Source organism: Pseudoliparis swirei, chromosome 12 (genome assembly GCF_029220125.1).
Source record: "Pseudoliparis swirei isolate HS2019 ecotype Mariana Trench chromosome 12, NWPU_hadal_v1, whole genome shotgun sequence".
Lineage (NCBI taxonomy): Eukaryota > Metazoa > Chordata > Actinopteri > Perciformes > Liparidae > Pseudoliparis > Pseudoliparis swirei.
Window position 1 is genome coordinate 19,604,552 of NC_079399.1, and position 23,690 is coordinate 19,628,241.

The following is a 23,690-nucleotide window of genomic DNA, read 5'->3' on the forward strand; positions in this document are numbered from 1 at the left end:
AACGCTGCTTCCCGGTGAAGACCGGCCATGCATTAAAACAACACAAAGGGCTGCTGCATTGGTGGGGGTGGGAGGAGGGGGCTGTTGTAAGGTACCAATGATGAAATACAATCCAGGAAGTCCAAACAGTCCAGACAAACAAATCAGCTGGATGCATTCAAACAGAGCTCAAGGCGGTCTGGATGCAGCTTTGGGATAAGGGCAGATATCATTTATTTTTCATTATTTTGACCAATTATAGCATTAATTTAGGTCTGCGGGTGTACATTTACAAGTACCTGCAGAAACACCATTATGATAGAAAAGCACCTGCAACTTTGAGCACTAGGACTTTTACATAAAGTTTTCAGACACTTTAGATAACAATCTGAGCTCATCAGTGGCAGTTTATAAGCTTTCTCCCTCAATACTGGTCCAATTTCTAAGTTTTCACTTAGATTAGGAGGCACGCTGCAGGTAAGAAAAGTGAAGCCAATGCAGGAGTGCGGTGGACTCTATTCGCATAAAGAAGTCAGTTTGTGTTAAACTCTGAGAAAATGGACCATGAGTTTATGATCTCAATAGTTTCAAGTCAGACATGCCTGGGAGTTGTCAATTTTTTTGTCTTATGCTGCAGTCACACGAAAAGTGTTGCAAATTTTTGGAGCGAGTAGATCACATGCAAAGTCAAGGACACAAATGATTCCATTTTAAGAGAAATTCCTCCGGCATGAATGACGCGAATTGAGCGAAGCGAAAAATTCGCCTCAAGAAATAAATATCGCCTGACACTGAGTTGCAAAAGCCAATAAGCATTGAGATGCTCCGCCGGTGCATCTAACCTGCTGCTGCTATGACAGGTGTGGTGGAGCGAAGCTCAGGCGCAGAAGAAATAGACCGGAGTCCAGGTAAAGTGGAACAAAAAACTCTTTACTGAGGAAAAAGTCGACCGTAGAGCTCAGATTGAAGTCAAAGTTGCACTAGAGACTAACAACAACAACAACCTGGCACAGGACAAGGGAAAGAATGGGAGAATATATAAGGGGGGAAACCACAGGTGTCGGGCATGAGTAATCAGGGAGGCAGAGGAGAGGCTGAGGGCAGGTGAAGGGAATGATCAATCAGTAGACTGGGCAGACAGACAAAGAACTACCAGGGTGTTACAGCTATTACTCTATTAGCATTGTAAGCGACAGTTATTCAGACCTACGGGTTATGTTAGGAACCAGAACAAAGGGTGTTAGATGTTCCGACGTTTGTGTGATGTCCACAACAAGTATAAAGCAGAAATAGTGGTCATTTCTTCCATGGTGGATATAACTGTTTCCACGGAGTAAAGCCACAGAGATAAGCCCTGCCTCCTCTCAGGTGTGAATGACGCAAAAGCGTTGCGACGCTTTTGGTGTGAATGCAGCATTAGAACTTAAAACATTTCACAGGTGTTCACTTCTCACGTACAAATGGCTCATTCAGTGTTTGTTTTTCCTTAGCTCCACCCTCTTGTATCACTTCTGGTTGGACAAAATGCTAGAAACCATATAGGCTTCAATTTTGCAGTCCTCAATACCATGGGTTAGGTACCAGTGACTTTGTCCACTTCTTACATACAGCCTATGACTGAGATACAAATCTGAGAAGAATATTGTCCAGGTGGAAAAATACTGACGTTAACTTTTTTTAATCTCTCATCCAACCAACATATTTAACACAGGCTATCAACTAGTGTCCCTATTTACCCGAAAAATAAGTGTCATGCTGCAACAAAACACAATCTGCAAATCCCCTTCTATCTGTCGTTAACAATAATGTTTTTTTTGGCCCACAATGTTTTACCAAAATCCTCCATTTGAGTTTTTAACTATAGCGGCAAATTTAACATTAATACATTTAAATTTAACATTTAGACTGAAGCAACGGCTTATTTCACAGAGTAAACAATGGGAAGTGGCCTCAAAGTTCAGCTATTCACAAAACATTGGTGGAGGTAAACGTACATTTTTCCCACAAACCAATTAAAAAAAGTTGCTATGTGGCTCACAAATGATGTGCAGAAACGATTGTAGAAGCAGTTCTCTATTGTAATAAGGGAGTACTGTTAAATACTGCTGTGTTTTTGTAGTGCGCAATTTGGGGATGAGATGTAAATCACAGGTACACAAGCTAAAATAAGCTACTCTGCTTCTCGTATAAATCTGAATGCAAAGTGTAGAGCCATTTTAAATTATGAAGAGTCCAAACACTTGTGTGCATGAAAAGCCAACTGAGGCAAAGACTTCTCCAGTTGAAAGTGTTAATGTCTGCAGATGTCTGTCCCAATCCTCTCACCGTCTATGGCTGTAGAAACACTGAATACACCTCAACAAACCTTTACCATGTAAATAATTAATCATTAATCATTGAATGATATATAATGAGTTAAAGCAGTATATCCCACATCCTATTTGGAGTTTTATGAATAAAGCAAATGTGGAAGTGCAGTTCCTCGAATGGCCACTTGAGGCTGGCTCCAAAAGTGAGTCAAATCCCAATAGGAGACCATGTTAAAGACATGTTTACAGAAAAACCATATTAGTCTCTAGAGTTCATATTTTCGGTTATGACAACTGGGGCGGTGGAGATTTGTATATAACTCACCCGTTGGAATTATACTAACTTAAAGTTAGGCCTAATTAAGGGAGTTGCCACTTTGAGTGACAGGTGGGGGCGTCATCTCCTCCACCTGGCACCGCCTCAACTCCACTCCTTGCCCAGTATTTTATGTATGGCCAGGTGACTCTGTATAAAGAGTGACAAAGTCCATGTAGTTGAGGGTAGTCACTGTGAAAAATGTGATCTTATTTTCCCCAATGACACTCATGTTTGTATCTCGAGTAAAAACCAGAAGCCCAATTGAATTTGTAAGTAAGTAACAAAGTACCTTCTTTAAATAAGTATCTGCTAAAGTACGATTGTATTTGCTGTTTTGGGGATACTAGATTTCGATGTTGTACTGTCTGATCCTATCCTTAAATCAGCTTTGGCAAAAAGTAGAGATTATTTTCCAACTTAATCTTCACTGAATAAAGGGTAGATCAACTATTGTTCTGAGCCCACTGGGTCTCAATTTCTGGCCATTCCACTAACGAATGGCTGGGGGAGTGGCCGAAACAGTTTAACTAATTATCTACAACTCTATTGCATAACCAGGTAGGGTCTTTAACAGTCAGCTTTAGCATCAGTGGATACTCAGTCACCCCGAAAACTCGGAGGATAAAGACCTAGGAGTCTTTGGGGTGGCGGAGTATAACACTGCTCTGTGAGTATGTGTTTACTTGCCCTACCTGACCTCTTACTTTCTTCCTTTGCTCTCTCACTCAGTCCCTCCCCACCTACTCACAAAGCCGACAACCACCGTAACTATATTTTCACCACAAACTGCTCTACATCTAACCTCACTGTAACTCCACTTCATGTCTCTGACCACTTCTTCATCTCTTGCACTCTGGAACTGACAACCCGCCCACATCAACAGACTTTGCACCCGTCCGTCGCAACATTCACACCCTTCTGTCTGCCCTCCCTTCAACTGACTCCTTCATACTTATGCATCCTAACTCTCTTCAACAGACGCTCTTCTCTCTACTCTGTCTTCATCTCTCGATGCGCTCTGTCCTTTTAAGACACGACTCTGATTGTCTGACTCGGTGCTCGCTCACCAGGCTGGATTTAAGGTCGGCCACTCGGAGACTGCCCTCCTTGTTGTCTCTGAGCAACTTAACACTGCTAAAGCAGCCTCTCTCTCATCTGTCATTATCTTTCTAGACCTTTCTGCGGCATGACAGTGAACCAGCAGATTCTTATTTCCTCCCTTCAGGACCTGGGTATCTCAGGCACTGCACTCTCTCTTCTCATCCTACTTCAACAACCGCACCTACTGGGTAACTTGGAAAAGGATCTGTGTCTGAACCGTGCCCTCTCACTCCTGGGGTCCCTCAAGGCTCCGTCCTGGTTACTGTTAAGTTGTAATAGTTTATTTTGATAACATCTGCAGAGGTCTTATGTTTTAAATTAATACATACAGAAAGATATTATAATAGAAAATATTAAGGAGAATATTGATATTGTTATTAATGTATTATGAAGCATAGGGGTAATGTTTACTCTATGCAAATGTAAATGGCAAGAATTAATGTATATTGCATGAGAGTGACTGTATGTTCGTATTATAGATTGACGAAGCCGGTTGAAATCCGTGAAGTGACTCACAATAACAAGAGACTTTTATTGTGAAGGTGACTAATGCGGACAAATAACAAGACGGGAATCTTATTGTGAAAGCGACTGGAACCGGAAGTGACTGTTTGACCGGAAACAGGAAGAGTATATGACTGCGTTTGTAGAGGGATCGTTCTCTTTCTCAGGTAGGCTGCGACGCGGCAGGCTGTGTCTCCCATGTGGAGCCTGCAGCCTGCAGCCGGCGCCGGGACACGAGGAGAGTGCTTTGAATGTTTGTTTCACTTTTCCTGCCATTAAATGTTGATAACTTAATCCACGCGCGTCCGGAAGCCTGTTTTCCACCATCTGCAGAGTGCCCAGTTTCAGAATACTCAACATTACCCTTCTCTTCTTTTTTTACACAAATTATTTCAGCTCCGTCATTTGCTCGCATGGCTTTTCCTACAATAGCTATGCCGATGACACCCAACTGAATATCACAGTGCAGGACGAGACAAAAAGCCAACTAGGCTCATTTGAAGCCTCCACCAATACAATATTAAACATTTTATGAAAGTACAAAGTCAGATAAAAAAAAGAAAGAGAAATAATCTAATTTTATTGAGTCTGTGTAGGCATGTATGTGCATGTAAAAGTAAGCATGGCTTGCGTTTGTTAAGGGATATTGGATTACCCCTGTGGCATTTCCTAACAATGGTAATGCTCCGTGTCCCCATGAGTGAAACAGCTAAACATTTTGATATAACAAAAAAACAAGAAAGACATGACCACTAATCCATAAAAAACTTACAAAACAGCAATTAGACTTTCTTTGACAATTTTTAGAACATTTTATCGAAAGACATTTCTTTGTTAGGAGGGAAAAGTCATTCCATAATTTGGTTACCTGAAATCTAATAGAAAATGGACCTCTGCTAGTCAGTACTTTGGGAGGATGAAGATGTGAAGTAAGAATTAATCTGTATCGACTTTGAAGGTTTTGAAATTATCAGGAATATTTCCTTAATCTAAAAGTATCTATATATATATATATATATGAAAATGCAAGTTAAAGAAATGTTAACGTTATAAATAGCAAGAATCTGTAGTTTGTGAAATAAAGGAGTAACTTGCAATCCTAACAAAACGATTCTGGAGGACCAACATTTTTTTAGAGAAGTAGAAAAAGTACTTGCCAAACTATATTGCAGTATGAAAGATAAGGATTGGGCGTTTTACCGTTTGTCATGCGACACTTTATTTTACAAGTCGGTAGCGCTTTGACTCTGAGTGAAAATATGCTTGTCGATATCTTCAAGGCACTCAAGTATGGAGGACTCAAAATGACTTACGTATAAATAAATAAATGCATGAATAAATATAGGAATAAATAAATAAATGTATAAATAAATGCTTAAATAAAAGTGTATAAATAAATAAATGCTTAAATAAATGTATAAATAAATAAATACAGGAATGAATAAATATAAGTTATAAATCAACAGGACATCATTAAATAAATATATTTCTACATTTCTGTATTTCTTCATTTATTTATGCGTGACATTTACGTGTCCGTATATTCAAATGAGCTGGGGCGGTCCGAACCTCTGTCTAAAGCCTGATTGGTCAAGAAGAGGAGCAAGACAGAAGCAACCGATCCCTAGCACATGGACCCTGTAGAGAGTCAAAAAGCTGTCTAGGCTAGCAACACTCATGGCTTCGACTAGGCGGCCGCTGGCAGAACTGCTGTGGGATGTGGCTGAACAGCTTGAGAACTGTAAGTTTCTGTTTAAATGTTTAACATTAGGCAGCATAACACCAGCAGTTGTTTAGCTACCTTAATACTGTTGATCAAGGTGCCAACATACTAACTTTATATTAAGCTGAACTTGGGAGCCATGTGGCATTCACTGCTTTTTTTTCTTTTCTTTGCAGCACCAAGAATCGCAAACGACCCACGTTCCCCTCCAGGACCACATCACACAACACCCAGGCACCCAGTGGATGGTAGGTTTCTGCAGTGAATATGTTTCCATGCTAAATCCCTTGTGTAGACTTAATAACAATAGCTGTGATGAGTAATTTATGTATTAATGCTTTGTCATGTGCGCTACTAGTGTTCGTATGGTCATGGAAAACCTGGAAAAGGCATGTCATTTTAAAATGGTTATTTCCAGAACTGGAAATTAAATCCCAAAAGTTTTGGAAAAGTCAGTGATGTTTCTTTGGAGGATACATGTCGGATCACAGGATTCCTTCGCACATTTATTCAGAACGGTAAATTAAAACTTTTAATAGTTCCCCAAAGGTTATTAATTTGAGTCAATTTGGCTTCCTCGACTTTTCTTTTTAACTATGAATTCTCAGCTACACTACCAACCCAAAGCACAAATTAAGTACGGTCTTTATTTTTACATCGCATGTATGGTTGATGTAACATCCTTCTCAGCAATTAAATAAATATTGACTTTTTTTCTTTTTTGAAAGCATCTACAAGCATCCTTGGGAAACTACTGCAGTTCTGGATAGGATGGAATGTGCTTCCCAGACACGAGCTGGATATTAACGTGGTGGAGAACAACTTCCCCACTTCTTCCACCTGCTTCCACCAGCTGAAACTTCCGGGACATTACAAAGAGTACTGTAACTTCGAAAGAGACCTTCATGCTGCTATTTACAGCAATGACACTGGGTTTGGGTTGGTCTAAAGGTGCGTTCACACCAAAAGCGGAAAAAAAAATTGCGAGACCGAATCCCATGAAAAGTCAACGTACAGACGCGTGTGGCTGCGATAGACGCGATATTTTCCCGGGTGGGGCGTTTGGGGCGACGCGATGTGGGCGATGCGTTTATTTCAACTTTGAGGCAGTAATCTCGGAACTCGGGCCAATCAGCTCTTGAGTTCCGCTCTCGTAGAGCTGGAAGCGGAAGTCTTTCAGACGTAACAGTAACTTCATCGGTGAAAGTGACCGAGCTGTGTGAGCCTACGGGTGATGTCATGAACCCAAACACGAGGGCGTTAGTGTGTGGGATGTCCACAACAAATATAAAGCAGAACTAGTGGTTAGTTATTCTGGTGGATGAAGGAAAAGATAACGGTCTTTACGGAGCCGAGACACAGAGATAAGCCCCGCCCCTCGCGGAGCGTCTCAACGCTTATGGCGAGAACACAGTGAATGGTCAAGCGAATAAACTCACGCGTTTTGGGCGACGCGAAAAATCGCTTCGCTTTTGGTGTGAACGCACCTTTAGGAGCCTGTACATCAAAATAACACTGTATTCACTTACAGTAATTGTAGCCTCTCGTACAAGGCTGTTGCACAACCATGTTTACATTGACATCTGTTATTATAATTGTGTGTATATATCTACATATTAATGTTCGATATATTAATGTTCCATCAGTTGACAGTCTTTAGTTAACTGTAAGAACACTAGAAAGAAATTGAAATGTCATCTGTTTTCCTATTTTTGTAAAATAAGTTAAAATATTTTAATTTTCAACAAAAGGAGACCGAGCATTCAGATTGTCAGTATCATTTGACAAATATCTATAAAAGAATCTGTTAAAGTTCAGTAAAGCTTGTTTATGAAAACAGTGCCAGCATTACCTTCTTTTTTTCTTTTTTTACTTGTTACATTTCGTATTCATGTGTAACAAAAGTGTTCAGGAAATAAGAATGCAATTAAACACTGGTTTCACAACTATGCTTAATCAGAGCATTTATTTAAACTACAGCTGATGACAGACTTTTACTGAAGCATTTCTGAGATGACGCCTACAGTCTGAACAAAGACCTCCAACATATTGGACAGAGGGCCATCATGGTCTGATAGATTTTCAACTTCCTGCTCAGTTAGTGTGCGTTGCAGCTGAACTTCAGGGACCACAACACCAGGCCGACGATCACCACACGGCCCAGTCCAGTCAACTCCAAACTCCATGTCAACCTGCAGTTAAAAGGGTGGAGGTTGAAGGTTCAGCCAAAAGAGATGTTTAAGTTATTATTGTCAACATGTCTACAGAACTGCCCCAACACACGTCGGGTTGAATTGAAGAGCCTTCTGTCTGCCTTTTTGTTACCTTCACATTGAAAATGCCAGAAGGTTATGTTTTGATCGCAGTGTATTTATTTATTTATTTATTTGTATGCGTGTTATTCGCAAAACTCAAAAAGTATTGAACCGAATCGCATGCAATTTGGTGGGATGATTGTTTATTATCCGGGGACCAGTTGATTAGATTTTGGGATCGATCGGGTCAAAGGTCAAGGTCAAAGGTCATGAATCGGTCAAAATCTTTCGCAGAACTCAAAAAGTATTGAACCGAATCGCATGAAATTTGGTGGGATGATTGTTTATTATCCTGGGACCAGTTGATTAGATTGTGGGATTGATCGGGTCAAAGGTCAAGGTCAAAGGTCATGAACAGGTCAAATCTTCTTGAATCACATGGAATTTGGTGGGATGATTGGTTATTATCCGGGGACCATTTGATTAGATTTTGGGATCAATCGGGTCAAAGGTCAAGGTCAAGGTCATGGAAAGGTCAACATCTTTTTTTTTACCATAGCACGATACATTTTTGTCCAATTGGCATGCAACTAATGCCAAAATGTTCATAATTCAATGCCCAATCTTGTGATATGCGAAGGTATGCGCTCTACCGAGTGCCCATTCTAGTTTCTCATGCAAAGATTAAGACCCTGTTTACACGATGGGAAAACGCATATATTTTCATGCGTTTTGGCCTTTCATTTACACAAAAACTGAGGTTTTATCAAGGAAAACGATCATTTCTAAAAACTCCGGCCAAAGTGGAGATTTCTGAAAACTCAGTTTTTGTGTTTGCGTGTGAACTAAGTCAAACGGAGTTCTATTTCATCCTTCCTGACCGCCAGAGGCGGTGCTTAGCACTGGATATCTTCCGTCTTGCGCATAGCAGGTCGAGTATTAATAACGACAAAGTCACCCGTGACCTCGGATGACCCGCCCACCGGGTATAAGTTCCGGTGTCATCCCGAGATCAGTTCTTTTTCATCTTCTCGCAAACGCAGGCTAACGGAATTACTACGTTAGCATCAGCTAAAGCTGAAGTTTAACTGAAGCTCGTCGCGGGGAGCCTTGTGACCAAATGGTCGGAGTTGCGATCCGTCGCCCTCCAGAGGCTGCGACGAGCTCTCCTCTGAGGAGGAGGACGTTGCGCTCTCTACGGCGGACCGTCGAGGCGGACCGGAGAACGCACGGGTTTTTCTCGGTCTTCACCCGAGCACCTTCACCGCGAAGCTTCAATCGGGTGAGATCGAATACAATTGTTGTCTATGACGGCATATCCCACAGGAGCAGAGCTCTCGCTCCTGCTAACTGTGTGCTGACGAGAGCGCGTCCGCTCGGTGTCGCCAGGCTGCTACACCGGCGCGACCGGCTCTCTGTAGCGATTGGGATAGCCTGTGTGTTGACTTTAGTAGCATTGCCGCCATGCATAGCTAGCAGAGTGTGTCCACTCAGGCTAATGGAGCCTACGCTAAATCCGACAGCTACCTCCTGTTGCAGGACCTCGGCCCAAGTAGTGGAGCGCTCTCGCGCAGGCTACTGTTGGGCGATTACAGCGCTAACGAGAGCGCGTCCGCTCGTTGCGGCTGGATGCCACACTGCTACACCGTGACCGGCTTCCAGTGAGCAGAGCGTCCCGCTCAGGCTCACCGGTGGGACGCTAAGGAGGCTATAAGTCGATACTGATGCATACGTGCACATGTACCTCCATGACATCGCTGCTGTTGCAGCTAGCAGAGGGTCTCCACTCAGGCTGCCACGCTAATGCTGACAGCTACCAGACGAGTGAAGTGTGTCCTCACTCTCTCATTAGACATGCTGTTTTCTGACCCGTGCTCATGGGATCAGCGTCTACAGTAGCGCAGAGCTCTCGCTCAGGCTTACCGGGAGGACACCAGTAAGTACAGTGGTCATACTAGTGGAGAGGGTCCTCGAAGAGACCTGCCCTCTCACTACGACTGTTTTCACAGGACCTGCTCCCCCGTAGCACAGTGCTTTCGCCCAGGCTACTCGTGGGATGCTTGTAATTACAGCTACTGTACTAGTCAAGCGTGTCCTCACTTCCTCTCTATAGAGAGGCTGTTCTCTAGACCGTTTTCTAAACTGTCTCCACGGAACCCGTTTCCACAGCAGGACCTGGGCCACAGTAGCGGAGTGCTACTGCTGCGACCCTAGCTGCTATAGCTACCGTACTAGCGAGGCCAGCGTCCGCGCTCTACCCTCGCTAGACGGGCTGTCTCCGTCCTGTCCTACAGGACCTGGGCCACAGTAGCTGAGTGCTACTGCTGCGACCCCCAGCAGCCACAGCTACCGTGCTAGTGAGGACAGCGGTGGTTTTGGGACACCCTCACTTCACTAGACAGAATGTCTCTGTCCTGCTCCACAGGACCTGGGCCACAGTAGCTGAGTGCTACTGCTGCGACCCCCAGCAGCCACAGCTACCGTACGAGTGAGGGCAGCGTTACGCTCTCCCCTCACTAGATGGGCTGTCTCTGTCCTGCTCCACAGGACCTGCGCTGCAGTAGCGGAGTGCGCTCGCTCTAGCTCCTGCTAGGACCCCTAGCTCCTGCTAGGACCCCAACAGATAGGTCAGCTCCAGGCCAGCCGACCAGTTGCAAGCGCCGGCTAGGAGCCGCAGGGGCTCCCCTAGCAGTTCAATCGGGCATGCTAGCTTATAGAGTAGGTCTGCTGACCGCAGGACTAGCTCAGATAAGTCGCCACCCTAGTGCAGGGAGGACTGAAGCATCAGATCCACCCACGGCTGATCCATTCCCAAGGGAGGACATCCCAGTGGCAGTGTCCACCAATCTCCTTACTGGAGGACGGGGACAAGCGGCCCACCCACGCTTCTGGGCCTGGTTCCCATTCCTCAGGCCATAGCCCCTTGTAGGGGGCAGTCGACGGCCCCATCGGGTTCGTCATTCGCAGGGCACAGGAACTGCTGGATATACAGCAGCCGAAACCCCACGCACGCTAGTGCATTCTTCGGGGGCATTCCCGGCCCTGCCAACTTTTCAGTCTCCCCTCCAGAGACTATCTGAGGGGTTCCCATCTTACGACAGATCACCGAACCCCGGCGTCCATGCAGGACATGGCCAAATATGGCCTTCGTCCCATGCCAGCCATGGATTTGGCTCTCTCCGAAGGCGGTCGCATTTTTCTCTCCCTCTCCTCCCCATGACCTTCCCCTCCCTGCTTGGCTTCTCTCGTCATGTCTTGTCTGTCTCTATACTTGAGAGACTCTCTCCGCATCGCTCTTCGAACTAAAAACCATGGACGTAATCAACTGGTCCCTAAACGCAATTGACACCATCTTCTCGACGAGAAGCTCGGGTTCGGGGGAACCTGCCTGTCCTGCCGGGACGTGGGTTGCTGGTTACACGATGGACGCGTGGGGGAAGTGGCGTGTCTTGTGCCTAGCAGCCCTTTCCGTGGAGGACGTAGAAGACATCTACCTATTCGGAACTTTGATTACAGGATTTCTGCTGTTTGGATTTGGCGCTGCCCTGGCTTATCGGAAAATTAAGGAAACGGTGACAGCTGTTAAAAGCCCCCTAAGGCTGCCCGACATGATTGACGCGTTGGGCAGAGTTGTTGGCACTCAGACTTTGGCATTAAACCGTCAGAATGACAACATCGTGGAGAAGCTGATGGCTCTGCAAATGAAATTGGATCGATTTGAAATCCTATTGGCAAACGGGAGGAAAATGGAGGAATAGTGGGTGCGCAAAATTGACATGCAGCTACTGGAAGACCAAACAATCCCAATCTTATCTGCTTTCGGCTCCCTCTACCAGGACGGGCCTTGGCCAAGGCCGTGACTGGAACAACAACTCCCCCGAAGATCACTGAAGCGAGACTCTCTCTCATTCCCTTCCCCCTATCCACAGACACCTGTGGTTGTTTTCTCCCCAGGACCCTTCAAGGCCATCTCCATGGCAACGACCATCTTGTGGACTGAGAACTTTGTCTGTTGTGGACTGGGGGAGGACGATACATCAGGCCACTTACACACACAACCATCACACTGAAAAAGCACTCACTACCCCCCCCCCCCATCCCACGCCTTCGCCTGCTTTGCCCCCCCAGGGTGACAGGACGGGTCTGCGTCCGGCGCCGTGACGGCGAAGGACCGGGCTGGCTGCTTGTCGGTGCTGGTTACCTTCTGCCCCAATGGCGGGCTATCGCCCAGTCTTTGGATTACCTCCTCCCCTTCCTACTCGTTGCAAGTCATGTCTAAGATGTATGTGCTTATGTGCAATGGTGTTTTTGTTTCTCCTGCTCCCACACTGTACTCCTCTAGGGGCATAGTCGGGGTGGCTTTTCTTTTCTCGCCTCTCTTCCCTCATGTTATGCTGTCATCTTTCATCCACCCTTTCCTAGATGGGACGGCGCCTCGGTGTCTTGGTGCGCGATTCTTGCACCTTCCGCCAAAAAAAGTTCCTCGTTTGTTTGTGAAAACATTCTTTGGCAATAAACCTGTTTCTGATTCTGATTCTGATTCTGAGCTGACTATCGCATCCATCGGTTTTTCCCCAAGGGGACTCCGAGGCCGGATGACCGGTGCCCTCGAGCCCAGTCGGTTCTCAGGTGACCATTTTACCGTGCTTACTACACGGCAACTCCCCCTCCTATGTCATACTTGACTACAGCCTCAGTGATGCTTCGCTGCAGGCATTTGCACTTACGTCAAGAGAACCTGGGCGCCTAATGCTCTCCAGGGTTCAGACCAGCTGTTTGGCCGGCGCAGGCACCCTTGTCGGAGGCATGTAGGAACAACCTCCCTACTGTCCCAGTGAAATCAGGGGACCTGCTCTACAGGCGCAGCAGCGCATGGTGCAAGCCGGTTAGACCAGGCAGCAGTTATCTGGTCTTCGCAGGACCGTGTCCACACCCCGCAGACTCGGGGGCGCCACGTCTTGACTTTCTCATGCTGAGCACAGCAGACATCCTTCGTGTGGTCTCCAGAGGAGATCGGCTCATGTCTGTCGACTTAAAGGAGGCCTTTTGTCAGGTTCCTAGAATGCTTCACAGATGGTTGCTCTGTTATGCTTTCCAAAGCCGTTATTCCCAGCCTTCTTCCATGTGGACTTCCCCAGGAGTTTCTACAAAAGGCGTTACTGCCGCCCTGCAATCACCAGGGCGTGAGGAAACTGCCATCCTGGACGATCTGGCTGATATGTGCGCCATACCCATTTAGGGCCACACAGTGCATTACTTGCACTCTCTCTCTCGCCGCCCGGTTGGGCCTTCGTGAACAAACAACTGTCTGAGCCATTCTCAGAGCATAACCTTTATTGGTGTAGCTCTAGATGCAGCCAATAAGCGGGCCTGGCCGTCACTCAGACAGGTGGACAGCATCCTCTGCAGCCTTCCCCTCTCTGAGGGGGCAGATGGCTGTCTTTTATCCTCTCTTCTTGCCTATCGGGTAAATTGACAGCAGCATCAGCTGTCTTACACTCTTTCTCACGCTGCCCGGTTGGGCCTTCGTGAACATAAAGAGTTTTCTGAGCCATTCTCGGAGCATAACCTTCATTGGTATAGCTCTAGATGCAGCCACTAAGTGGGCCTGCCCGTCACTCAAGCAGGTAGGTACTCTCTGAGGGGGCAGGCAGTGGTCTTTTATCCCTTTTTCCTTGCCTATCGGGCAAATGCTTGGGCTGCTGTCGCGCGCCTTCGCATGGAGGGCCTAACAGCCTTCGCCAGGGGCCACAGGCACAAGATGGGGTCACAGTGGTGCCTCGGCTCTATCCCGTGAGGGTGAGCGCATACCCGTCAGAGGGTATCCCCAGGAAGGGGTCCGCCCCACCGGAGGTCGCCACAGCAGACTCCCGCCTCTCAGGTGGGCGCAGTCTGGCGGTACAGGACTTCCAGAGGACAGTCTATTCGCGACACTTGGGTCTGGAGCCACAGGCCATGCACCTAGCGCTCAAACAGTTCCTGCCATACTTGGGAGGGAATATGTACTTGTTGGGCGAGACATCGCCTCAACCATGTGTTGGCTTGAACCTCCAGGGGTCTCTAGGGCTGCAGAGCTGCTACGGAGCTCCCGTGCCCTTCTGACTTTTCTTACTCCGGTAACCCTTCACCTGACCAATTGTCGGGCGAGGTATCGACCAGGAGAACGGAACCAGGGCGTTCCCCACATTTCCGCTGATCTTGCCAACTACTCGGGGTCTTCAACAGGGCCACCGAATTTTGCTGGTGGCCCCCTTGCGTCCAGCCAGGACTTGGTTCCCCTGGCTGCACAGACTTCGCTGTGAGACGCCACGGTGCCTCGCTGACATGCGGGACCCTAGCACAGCTAGATGGTGGGACCTGCCATCCCGATCCCGGCCGTGCCCAACAAAGGGCTTGGCCGCAGGAGAGCAGAAGCAGCTGAACAGAATCAGTCCAAAGGACTATTCTAAACGCCAGAGTGCCATCCGTCTACAAGACATGTGCAGACCGAAGCCGCTTCCCGACCAGCGGACGGAGGGACCCAGTACGGTGCCTCGTGCCTACGGTACTCACGCCTCCGTCATCCCTTCTAGTTAAGGGCATGTCTGCCTCTATCCTGAGGGCCTACATAGCTGCCATTTCATGCCAGCATGCTAAAGACGACAATGATGCGGAACAGCCACAAGCTGGTGTCCCTCTTCATAAGGAGGGCCTCAGCGACTATCCCCTGAGCCCCCCCCCCCCCCCCCCGAGGGCTCCTCCAGGGGACTCGCCCGTGGTACTGGACACCCTATGCTCGCCTCCCTTCGAACCCTTGGCAGAGGCAGAGCTGTGGTTGCTGTCGGCAAAGACCTTTCATCCTTGCCATAACTGCGCCAGAGCAAGTAGCCAAGCTACACGCCCTGTCCGTCAATGAGCCTTGTCTGAGGGGAACTCAGATGGCTCGGGTGTCACACTGCGGCCTAAAGCAGTGGCTTCCCCCAAAGGTGCTGGCACGCTCGGGTCTCAACCAGCCTGTCCAGCCTGCACAGCTTGACCACCATAACTAGTCAGTTAGGGTGGATCTAAGAAGGGCTATGCCACTGCAGAACAGTGCCTGTTCCACTAGATAGTGGAGGCCATTGCCTGTGCATAGGTGGTGAACGTCCGTGCTCTGCCATCCAGAGCAGGGTGTTCTACCAACAGCGTTCCCACATCACGGGCGACCCTGAGAGGTATAGGTGCATATGTATGCAACAGCCTCAGGGGCATCGTTGCGCACATTCACCAGAGACTACAGAGTGAACGGGAACACCCTCCATGCATTGCAGGTGTTTCTCCGTCCAGATCCTCTGCTTGAGTCATATGAGGTAGTTTCCTTGGGATTCCTCGTGACTCTGTTGATATAAGTCATCCAGTGCTAAGCACCGCCTCTGGCGGTCAGGAAGGATGAAATAGAACGCAAGTTACGTATGTAACTATGGTTCTATGAATCCTGGATGACCGCCAGAGTTCTTAGTCACTCGGAATCTCGTGAGTTCGCGAGAAGATTCCGTAGAACTGATCTCGGGATGACACCGGAACTTATACCCGGTGGGCGGGTCATCCGAGGTCACGGGTGACTTTGTCGTTATTAATACTCGACCTGCTATGCGCAAGACGGAAGATATCCAGTGCTAAGCACCGCCTCTGGCGGTCATCCAGGATTCATAGAACCATAGTTACATACGTAACTTGCGTTTTAGGTTGTCAAATGTCACAGTATGCGACTAAAAATGCTTCACGTCATGTGAGCGTCCTATGTTTACAGTTAGTTTGCTTAGGTGCGCCCAAGTTATTTCCTCCTTGACATGAGGATACTCCTCGGAGGTCTCGGACGGGTACTGTTCTAAGAACAATGCCAACATATCCCTATATTTAGTTTGGCATGATTCCTAATCCACATTATCGAGTGCTTTATTTGCCTTATAATCTAAGGCGACTCGAAGCAGCAGCTCCACTTCGCTGTCTGTACATACATTTGAACCTCGCGCCATATTTACTCTCTAAAGGAGAAGGAAGTTGGTCGTGTTTTTCGAAGTTGTTGTTGGTTTTGAGAATTCTGATTGGTTTGCATGTCTTTATCCTTCTCGTTACACTGCCGACTACAGGTTTGGCATAGTTATGATGGCGCCCGGGGGCGATATTATGCGGGTTCATATAAACAGAAACTTTTTTGAAAACGACCTTGTGTGTACGACGTTATTTTTGAAAACGGAGGGGCAGAAATATTTGTTTCTGTAAATACCCGGCTATGTGTAAATGTGGCCTAAATTTAGTAGGAAAGGGAGATGTGAGTTTTACATTCTTAGACTTATGATTAGCATTAGATGTTTGAATTTATAAAACATTATGGGATTAATATATATTTCCATTACAATAATGATCTCTCTAAAACACTGCTCATTGTTTGATCACAACATTTTAGCAAATGCCCATGCTATGCAGACTAAAAACAATCCACATGTACAGGCCTCTGTTAGTTACATCATGCTTCTGATACATGTACTTTGGAATGAACCGTCCCTACATTATTCATATGAAAAACGTAGTCTAATGTTGGATAAAGTGGGGTTTAGGTTGACATTGTCCCATGCAGGAAAGTAAGATAAAAATATAATGGCTGAATAAATTCAAACCTGTGTTGGGTCCTGCTGTCCATCACGTTCATTGAGACTCCACAGTTGCAGCGGGCACTGGTTTCCCTCGGTACGCAGTCTGTGGCAGTTTCAGCCATCCCGGAAAAACTGAAGGTGTTATTGTACGTGGGGTAAAAAGCACCAGTGCAGAGCATAGAGATGGATTTCATCGTCAGGATTGAGAAAGCCTTCTCTCTCAAGGTTGGTGAAGATGGTGTAGGCTGTTGTAAACGTCTCTCCAGAGCCTTTCAATTCTGATGGGGAAAGACATGATTTAGTCTGCCTACAATGACGGTATATTACAAATATTTGTGTTAGTCTTTTAAAAAGGATAAGATGACTGCATGCCACTTAAAATCTACATTAGCAAAGCGCTTCTTCATACTTCACAATATAAATAGGTTAGTCTAGGGTTAACACTGTTGGATTATTAGCTGATCACAGTTAACAACTCTTCAATCAATATTTATAGTTCAGTAATCAAACTATTTCAACATAAAGTTCAACAGGATGTTGAAATACACATTGAAATAGTTATTGTTGAAGAAAAGCAGAAGGAGGAAACAGCTGATTATTAACTTTAATGGCAGTGTACAAACATATTAGAATTTAAAAAAGTTCATCTTGCCATCTTTTACAGTGTTACAGGTGTTATTTTGATACATTTTTTAATGGATGATCATGGTACCTTTGATTATGGACACTCCTGCCAGCAATGTGTGCATTTCTGTTCAGTCCTCTGTTCTCCACCATGTAGCGTGCAACAGCAACATTTTCCCCACCTTTATCTGACCTCACACGAGACGGCAAACCGTAGACACCGACAGCTTCATGAAAGCTTCTTAACACTGTTGCTGCTCGGTTGTTGGTGGCAGCACTCAAGAACACGATTAAATGACTAAAGCCGTCAATACCACCATGCACAACAATACGCCATCTGAAATAGAAAGGTATGAGCAAAGATCAATAGCAGTACCACTGAAAGTCACTGCTTGACTGTAAACAAATCCAATAGATAAGATTAATTTAAAAAATATATTTTCTAACTGACCTGTGCATACAAACCACTAAAAAAGCACTAAAAGTTCAAATAACCAACCAGCTTTACTCTTAATGTTGATATTGGCACAAGCCAGGTACAACTGATAGTAATGTGCTAGAACTGTAATGGAGTTGCTCCCTCCATCATGGATAAATCAAAGGCTGGCTTGCAGTGATGCTGATGGGTTAATTAAAATGTTACATGGGCGTATCTTTGTAACTCTGGATATACAGTATACTGGGTAGTAAGTTTCTTAACCTTCCTCCTGTGTTAGCTCTTTGTTACCATCTCTTATGTTAACGGGTCGGTTTTGACCCTTGTCTTAAATCAACTGTAAAATACACTAACAACAATTATCTATCATCCAATTTGTTTCTCATCTCTTGGTTACCTTGTTAGGCTTCCTTATCCATAAAAATATTGCTTTTAATATTTTTGGTGTGGGCCTCTGGGCCTTTTCTTTGTCAGTATACCCCTCGATTTCAATTTAAAAATGGAAAAATGAACCTCAAGAGAATCATATAAATAAATGAAGGGTTGTTGTGTTACCTGACTATTACTGAGCGGTATTAGAACACATCTCTTAAATAGATTTGTTTTATTTATTTTGTAATTTTAATGTTATTAACTATAGTAACATCTATGGTGTTAGTGTCAATTTCGACCCATATATATTTACTTCAACTAAAAGGCTAAAAAGTCATAACACAAAATATAGATTTGCAAGGTCAAACAACAACCAATCAAGCAAAACAAACCAATAGAAATCAATTACTAGTTCCAAAACTAATAAAAAACCAAATCAGAGTAAAAGTCTCTGTGTACAACAACTTGTATGTGTGTGTTTAGATGCATGTGTGGCAAAAAGTGACACTTTGTGTGTTCTTTGCAGAGATGTTTCTTGCCGTTGAAGCACAATACGTGTGTATTTCTGTCCTTACTGCTTGGGCAGACCTTTCTGTGTGGAGTTTGCATGTTCTCCTCGTGCCTTCGTGGGTTTACTCCGGGTACTCCGGTTTCCCCCACCATCATAAAGATATGCACCGCAGCTTCACCCGCGTTCGTATGGATGTGAATGAATGTTGGTGGTGGTCGGAGGCGCAGCATGGCAGCCACGCTTCCGTCAGTCTGCCCCAGGGCAGCTGTGGCTACTGATGTAGCTTACCACCACAGGTATGACTGTGTGTGTGTATGACTACTGGACTCTGGACTTCGGGTGTCTTGAGAAGCGCTATATAAAATAAATGATTATTATTATTATTATTATAACACTTGTCTCACTGAGCTGTGACTTGACAAGAACAAATCAGCACCTCACTGACAGTAACCAACGATTCCAAACGCTTGTGTTTGTCCCCGAGGCCTCTGTGAGCTCCTAACACCTCCGTTAATCTCTGCTGGGGAGACGACTGCAAATTCACAAGTATCCACGGCCAGCGAGAGAGAGAGAGACAGAAGAGGATACATGTGGAGGAAGAGACAGATGGATCAAGAGTGAAAGGCTGACTCCTCCTCTGAGACTTGACCTCCCCCTGTTAACCCTCCGAGAGCCGGCTTCATCATTAATAGATGGACTTGTAGCTTTTTAAATTACAGCTTCTTCGCTTACGCAGACTAATTAGACATTAACCAAACATGTGTTCTCTTAGCCATCTCATTAAATACTGAATTAAAGTTTGTTCTCCTCAATCCATTTTCAAATAACTCCAATGTAAAACCATCTGCATTATTAGACGGTAAGAGCCACTGACAGACGATGAAGAGCGAGAAAATCTGCTTAGGAGGAAGGTCGGGGAGGATGAACTTTCACCCAGGAGACCGCTGTTCGTGTCCTATGTGAAACACAAAAGACTATTCTGAAAGGCACTATAAATGTAACATATGAAAACAGTCCAAAAACTGATGCTCCAGGTTCCCCTCTAGCATCAGAGTTTGATAAGCAGAGTCATTGAGCAAGTGTGAGTATTTGGATAGTTGGAAGTAAGAATGTGTTGGAATTATTGATTAATGCATTAGTTTATTTTAATCCAGACAATTTCTCAAAAATAGGTCTCCATCATCGTCCCCCCCACAGACATCCTCCGAAGGAGACCAACATGAGAAGAGGGGCTGGAGCCCGGCTGAGACCTGCTGAAGAAAACCCAGCATTCCCTGATGTTGCTGCTTTAAAATATCAGTAAATTAAATGTGCCACAGAATGATCAGAGCTTGGTTGATGGCTATTCTTCAACAAAACATCACTAATACTGCAGGGAGGAAGAAAGAGTAAGCATCAAAAACCAACGTCGAACTTTTATTGTGAAGAATTTTTAGGAAATTAAATGTGTATATATCGACGGAATTTTCAGTGGTTTCTTATATCAGATCAGGACGGTTGCATTGAAGCAGAGTTCTGAGCTGATTTTACAAAAGTCATATTGAAAGGAAGAGTGTGACCACTGAGATGAATCATGCCTGGTTATTTTGGCATAGAAGGCTTTGCCACTTTGTTGATCACGATTTAATTTGAAATACACACAACCCACTCCCAATTGTACAGCTTCTTTTTGCAAGTTTATACCTCAGTAATGTTAATTACATGATATAATCTGCAGCTGCAGGTGTTATTTCTTTCCCGTCAGCCAATGCAAGGGATTAAAAACATAATCGTAAAACGTGAAACTCATTGTGTTTCTGAAATATAAAAAAAAAAATGTTATCAGCCAAAACCCAAAGTGTCCCGTACCAAACTAACAATGCCAACGACGGGGTGCATTTAAAATTGAATCTGGTCCATTGGCAAACACTCATGCTTCATTGAATATTGTGATACAAGTGCAAACAATGAATGAACACATCTGCTTCTGCTTCGCTGAGAAAATGCATTGTATTTCCATGGTCACATACAGGTCGGCACCACAGTGGGTTAGGGTTCTGTCATTTAATGAATAACAATAATGTTAGAAATGCACTCCTCTTCATGATTACATTTTATTTTTAACCTTAATGTTGTAAATTCTGTAAAAAAAAATAATAACAAATGTTTTCATATCAAGACCTATCCTTTTGAGGCCCATATGTTGCTTATTTCATGTTCCATTAGCTTTTGACATCCGTTCAATTAGATAGATAGATAGATAGATAGATGTATACTTTATTGATCCCGCAAGCGGGAAATTACAGGCAGATCCAGGAAGATTACAGCATAACACGAGGGAAGAGAGGAGAAAATAAAAAAACAACCCCCAGAATATGCCCCTAGAGGGGTACAGTGTGGGAGCAGAAAAAAACACCTCAGCACAAAAGCACATTAATTAATGACCTGAAGTGAACTTCAGTCTGAGCAAATAGAAAAGCCATATTGTCCAAGCCCAGTGGGACCGGAAGAACTACAAGTACGATAAAGGTTAGACCTGCAAACGTACACCGGGATAGCACGCAGGTAGCAGAACATCATTTGCTAAGAACGTTTATTTCAAGACAGGACAGGAAGCCTGTATGCATCTTCCAGGAAAAAAAATAATGATAGTACTCGACATCCTAGGGACAGAAACGACGAGTTGGGGTGTAGAGGAATGTAAGACATTGGAGGGTAAAGGCCTCATACTGAGGGGGAATTTGGCAGTCAGGCTAGGGTGTCATCATCACCCCGTATCAGGGGAGTAACAGCTGGGGGAGACAGCACAGAGCTAACCTGTGGCCACAGTATAATATAAACTGTGCAGACATGGGTACACTGGCAGGGAGCTTCCCTTCATAGTTTTTATATTGAAACCAAATAGGTCAGACGGCTAGTTAAAGAATACACCTGTGTTCAGGCGTATTTAATCGAAAACGGTGATCCCATCGTCCCCATGGGTTTCTTCTTTTTTCCACTTAAGTCAACGTAACTCATTTGGCTTTATAATTAAACAAAACCCAATGGTCCCTGTATAGATATATGGTCAATATCTATACAGTCCAAATATATTATGGTTAGTTGTTTCTTTCAAGCCAAACAGCTACGATGGTGTTAACATGGCAGCTAGGTGGTGGGTTTATGGGTGGGACCTAGATACCGTGGTCCCACCCCTCTCTCAAGACGGCGTAGACTCTGACTCCAAATGACATCACCAGTGCATCACAGCGCCCATATCTGGAATATTTTGGCTTGACAAACAGTGGAGAGGCGTCTTGCATTTATGTATCCAGTTTATGGGTGAATGTATGAATACATATATTCAACCCAGGTCTGCTGGTCGCCCTTTGAGCATGTGCTTCTGTCCTCCTGCTGTGCGCAGATTAACCAAATCAATATTGATAGTCTTTCCAATGGTTCATCTGTACCAGATAGGCTCCACTGAGCAACCACATAGGGGGGTTTAAATCACCCGTCACCCAGGTGTGAAGGCCAGAGCTCAGGTGGAGCTATGCGTTGCGTCTGTGAGCTCATGCACAAATTCGTTATAAGCATGCATGGGGGTTTTGCATCTGTGCGTGCGTATATGTTGATGTGTGCTGTAGGATTTATTGTATACGTGTGAATGATCTTAAGGTCAGAGAAGGGGAGTTGAGTGTGTTTGGTCTTGGGGAGCTTTGAAGAAGGGTCAGTGTGACCCAGGAAACATGAAGCAGGTTAAAGGCCACTTCACTTCCAGTTCAGTTCTTTACACTGCTCTTCGGCCAATGCATGAAATTAGAATGGCCTTATCAAGTCTGCTTATAGAAACAAGCAAAAAACTAAACATGTGTTACTGCGTATTGTTAATATTTAAAGATGTTCTACAACCTGAGATTTGATTGTCCAAGTTGTCATGTAGTTATTACTTAAATCACCAATGCAAAGGCTGAAATCTGGTAATGAGGCAACAGCTCTAGAAGTTCCTCCCCAAGGGAAAGAGTAGAACATATATCAACTAAAACATATTATATAGCTAAAGGTATATTTGGTCTAAAATGCATTACAATGATTTGGCTTGACCCAATTCACCAGCTGATGGCAAGGGACACTTTTTATAAACAAACTAGCAATGTAGTGTAAATTTCAAGAAAAATGCCTTCTTGAACTTGATGAAACTGAGAGTGAATGGACCATCACCATGCTTTGTTGAGAAGTATCTCCCTGCTGCTATCAGCAGGCTCTAACACAGCATGAGCTGGAGCAGGGTAGGATGGAGTGGGATGGATTAGCAATGGTATAAATTTAAGTGGAATCATAGTTTACCACATACCACCTTTTAACATTTCTATTAAAGCCCTAACATGGAGTTTTTAAGGGGGCAACACATTACGAATAAATATCACGATGAAACTTCTCAGGTTGGGTAAATACATTAACTCTTTATAGGGCACTCTTTGAAATACTTTTAAATTAAAAATGTTAACAATATAGTGTTATTGGAGGACATAACAATACTGTTTTACTTTGACATAAAAAAAGAGTTTTTAGGTAGAAAATCAACATCAACAAAGTTACTATATATGTTTCCGCGGCCGATAAATGGTTACGACTTTAAGACAAGTTTTTAGAAATTCAATTTATAAATATACAAATGAGGCATGATCTTCTTAAATACGTGCAGCTTTTTGTATATTTACAGAACAGTAATCCAAAGGAAAGTAAATGAGCGTAAAATTCTGATTTCTGTGTCAGACTATGAGAGAAAACGGCATTCAAAGATGTTTTGTAAAATTACAAACATTTTGAAGACACTACAGGTTGAATAGGGTAAAAAAAGTCACCTATAGATATCACCATGAAACTTACCCAGCTGATTACTCAAATGTAGACATTATATTTATTGGATTTCCCCCCCCCCCCCCCTCTAATTTCTACCACTGTACCATGCCAGGAGGAGGATACT

At 44.6% G+C, this 23,690-nt stretch overlaps 1 protein-coding gene across 6 annotated transcripts in view; it reads right to left on the reverse strand.

Annotated features, from left to right (window-relative positions):
* Positions 1-23,690, reverse strand: part of cnih3 (cornichon family AMPA receptor auxiliary protein 3) — a 155,871-nt gene that overhangs the window by 2,993 nt on the left and 129,188 nt on the right. For 2 of the 6 annotated variants that reach the window (XM_056427778.1, XM_056427773.1), the window contains exons 7-9: positions 17,515-17,763; positions 16,827-17,080; positions 7,960-8,127 (exon numbers count right to left, since the gene is read on the reverse strand). The exons of 2 other annotated variants lie outside the window; for them this stretch is intronic. The gene's annotated coding sequence lies outside the window, so the exon portion shown is untranslated. Of the gene's footprint in view, positions 1-7,959; positions 8,128-16,826; positions 17,081-17,449; positions 17,764-23,690 lie in introns of those variants that run through there. 2 more of the 6 variants (XM_056427774.1, XM_056427775.1) reach the window with 2 other exon arrangements.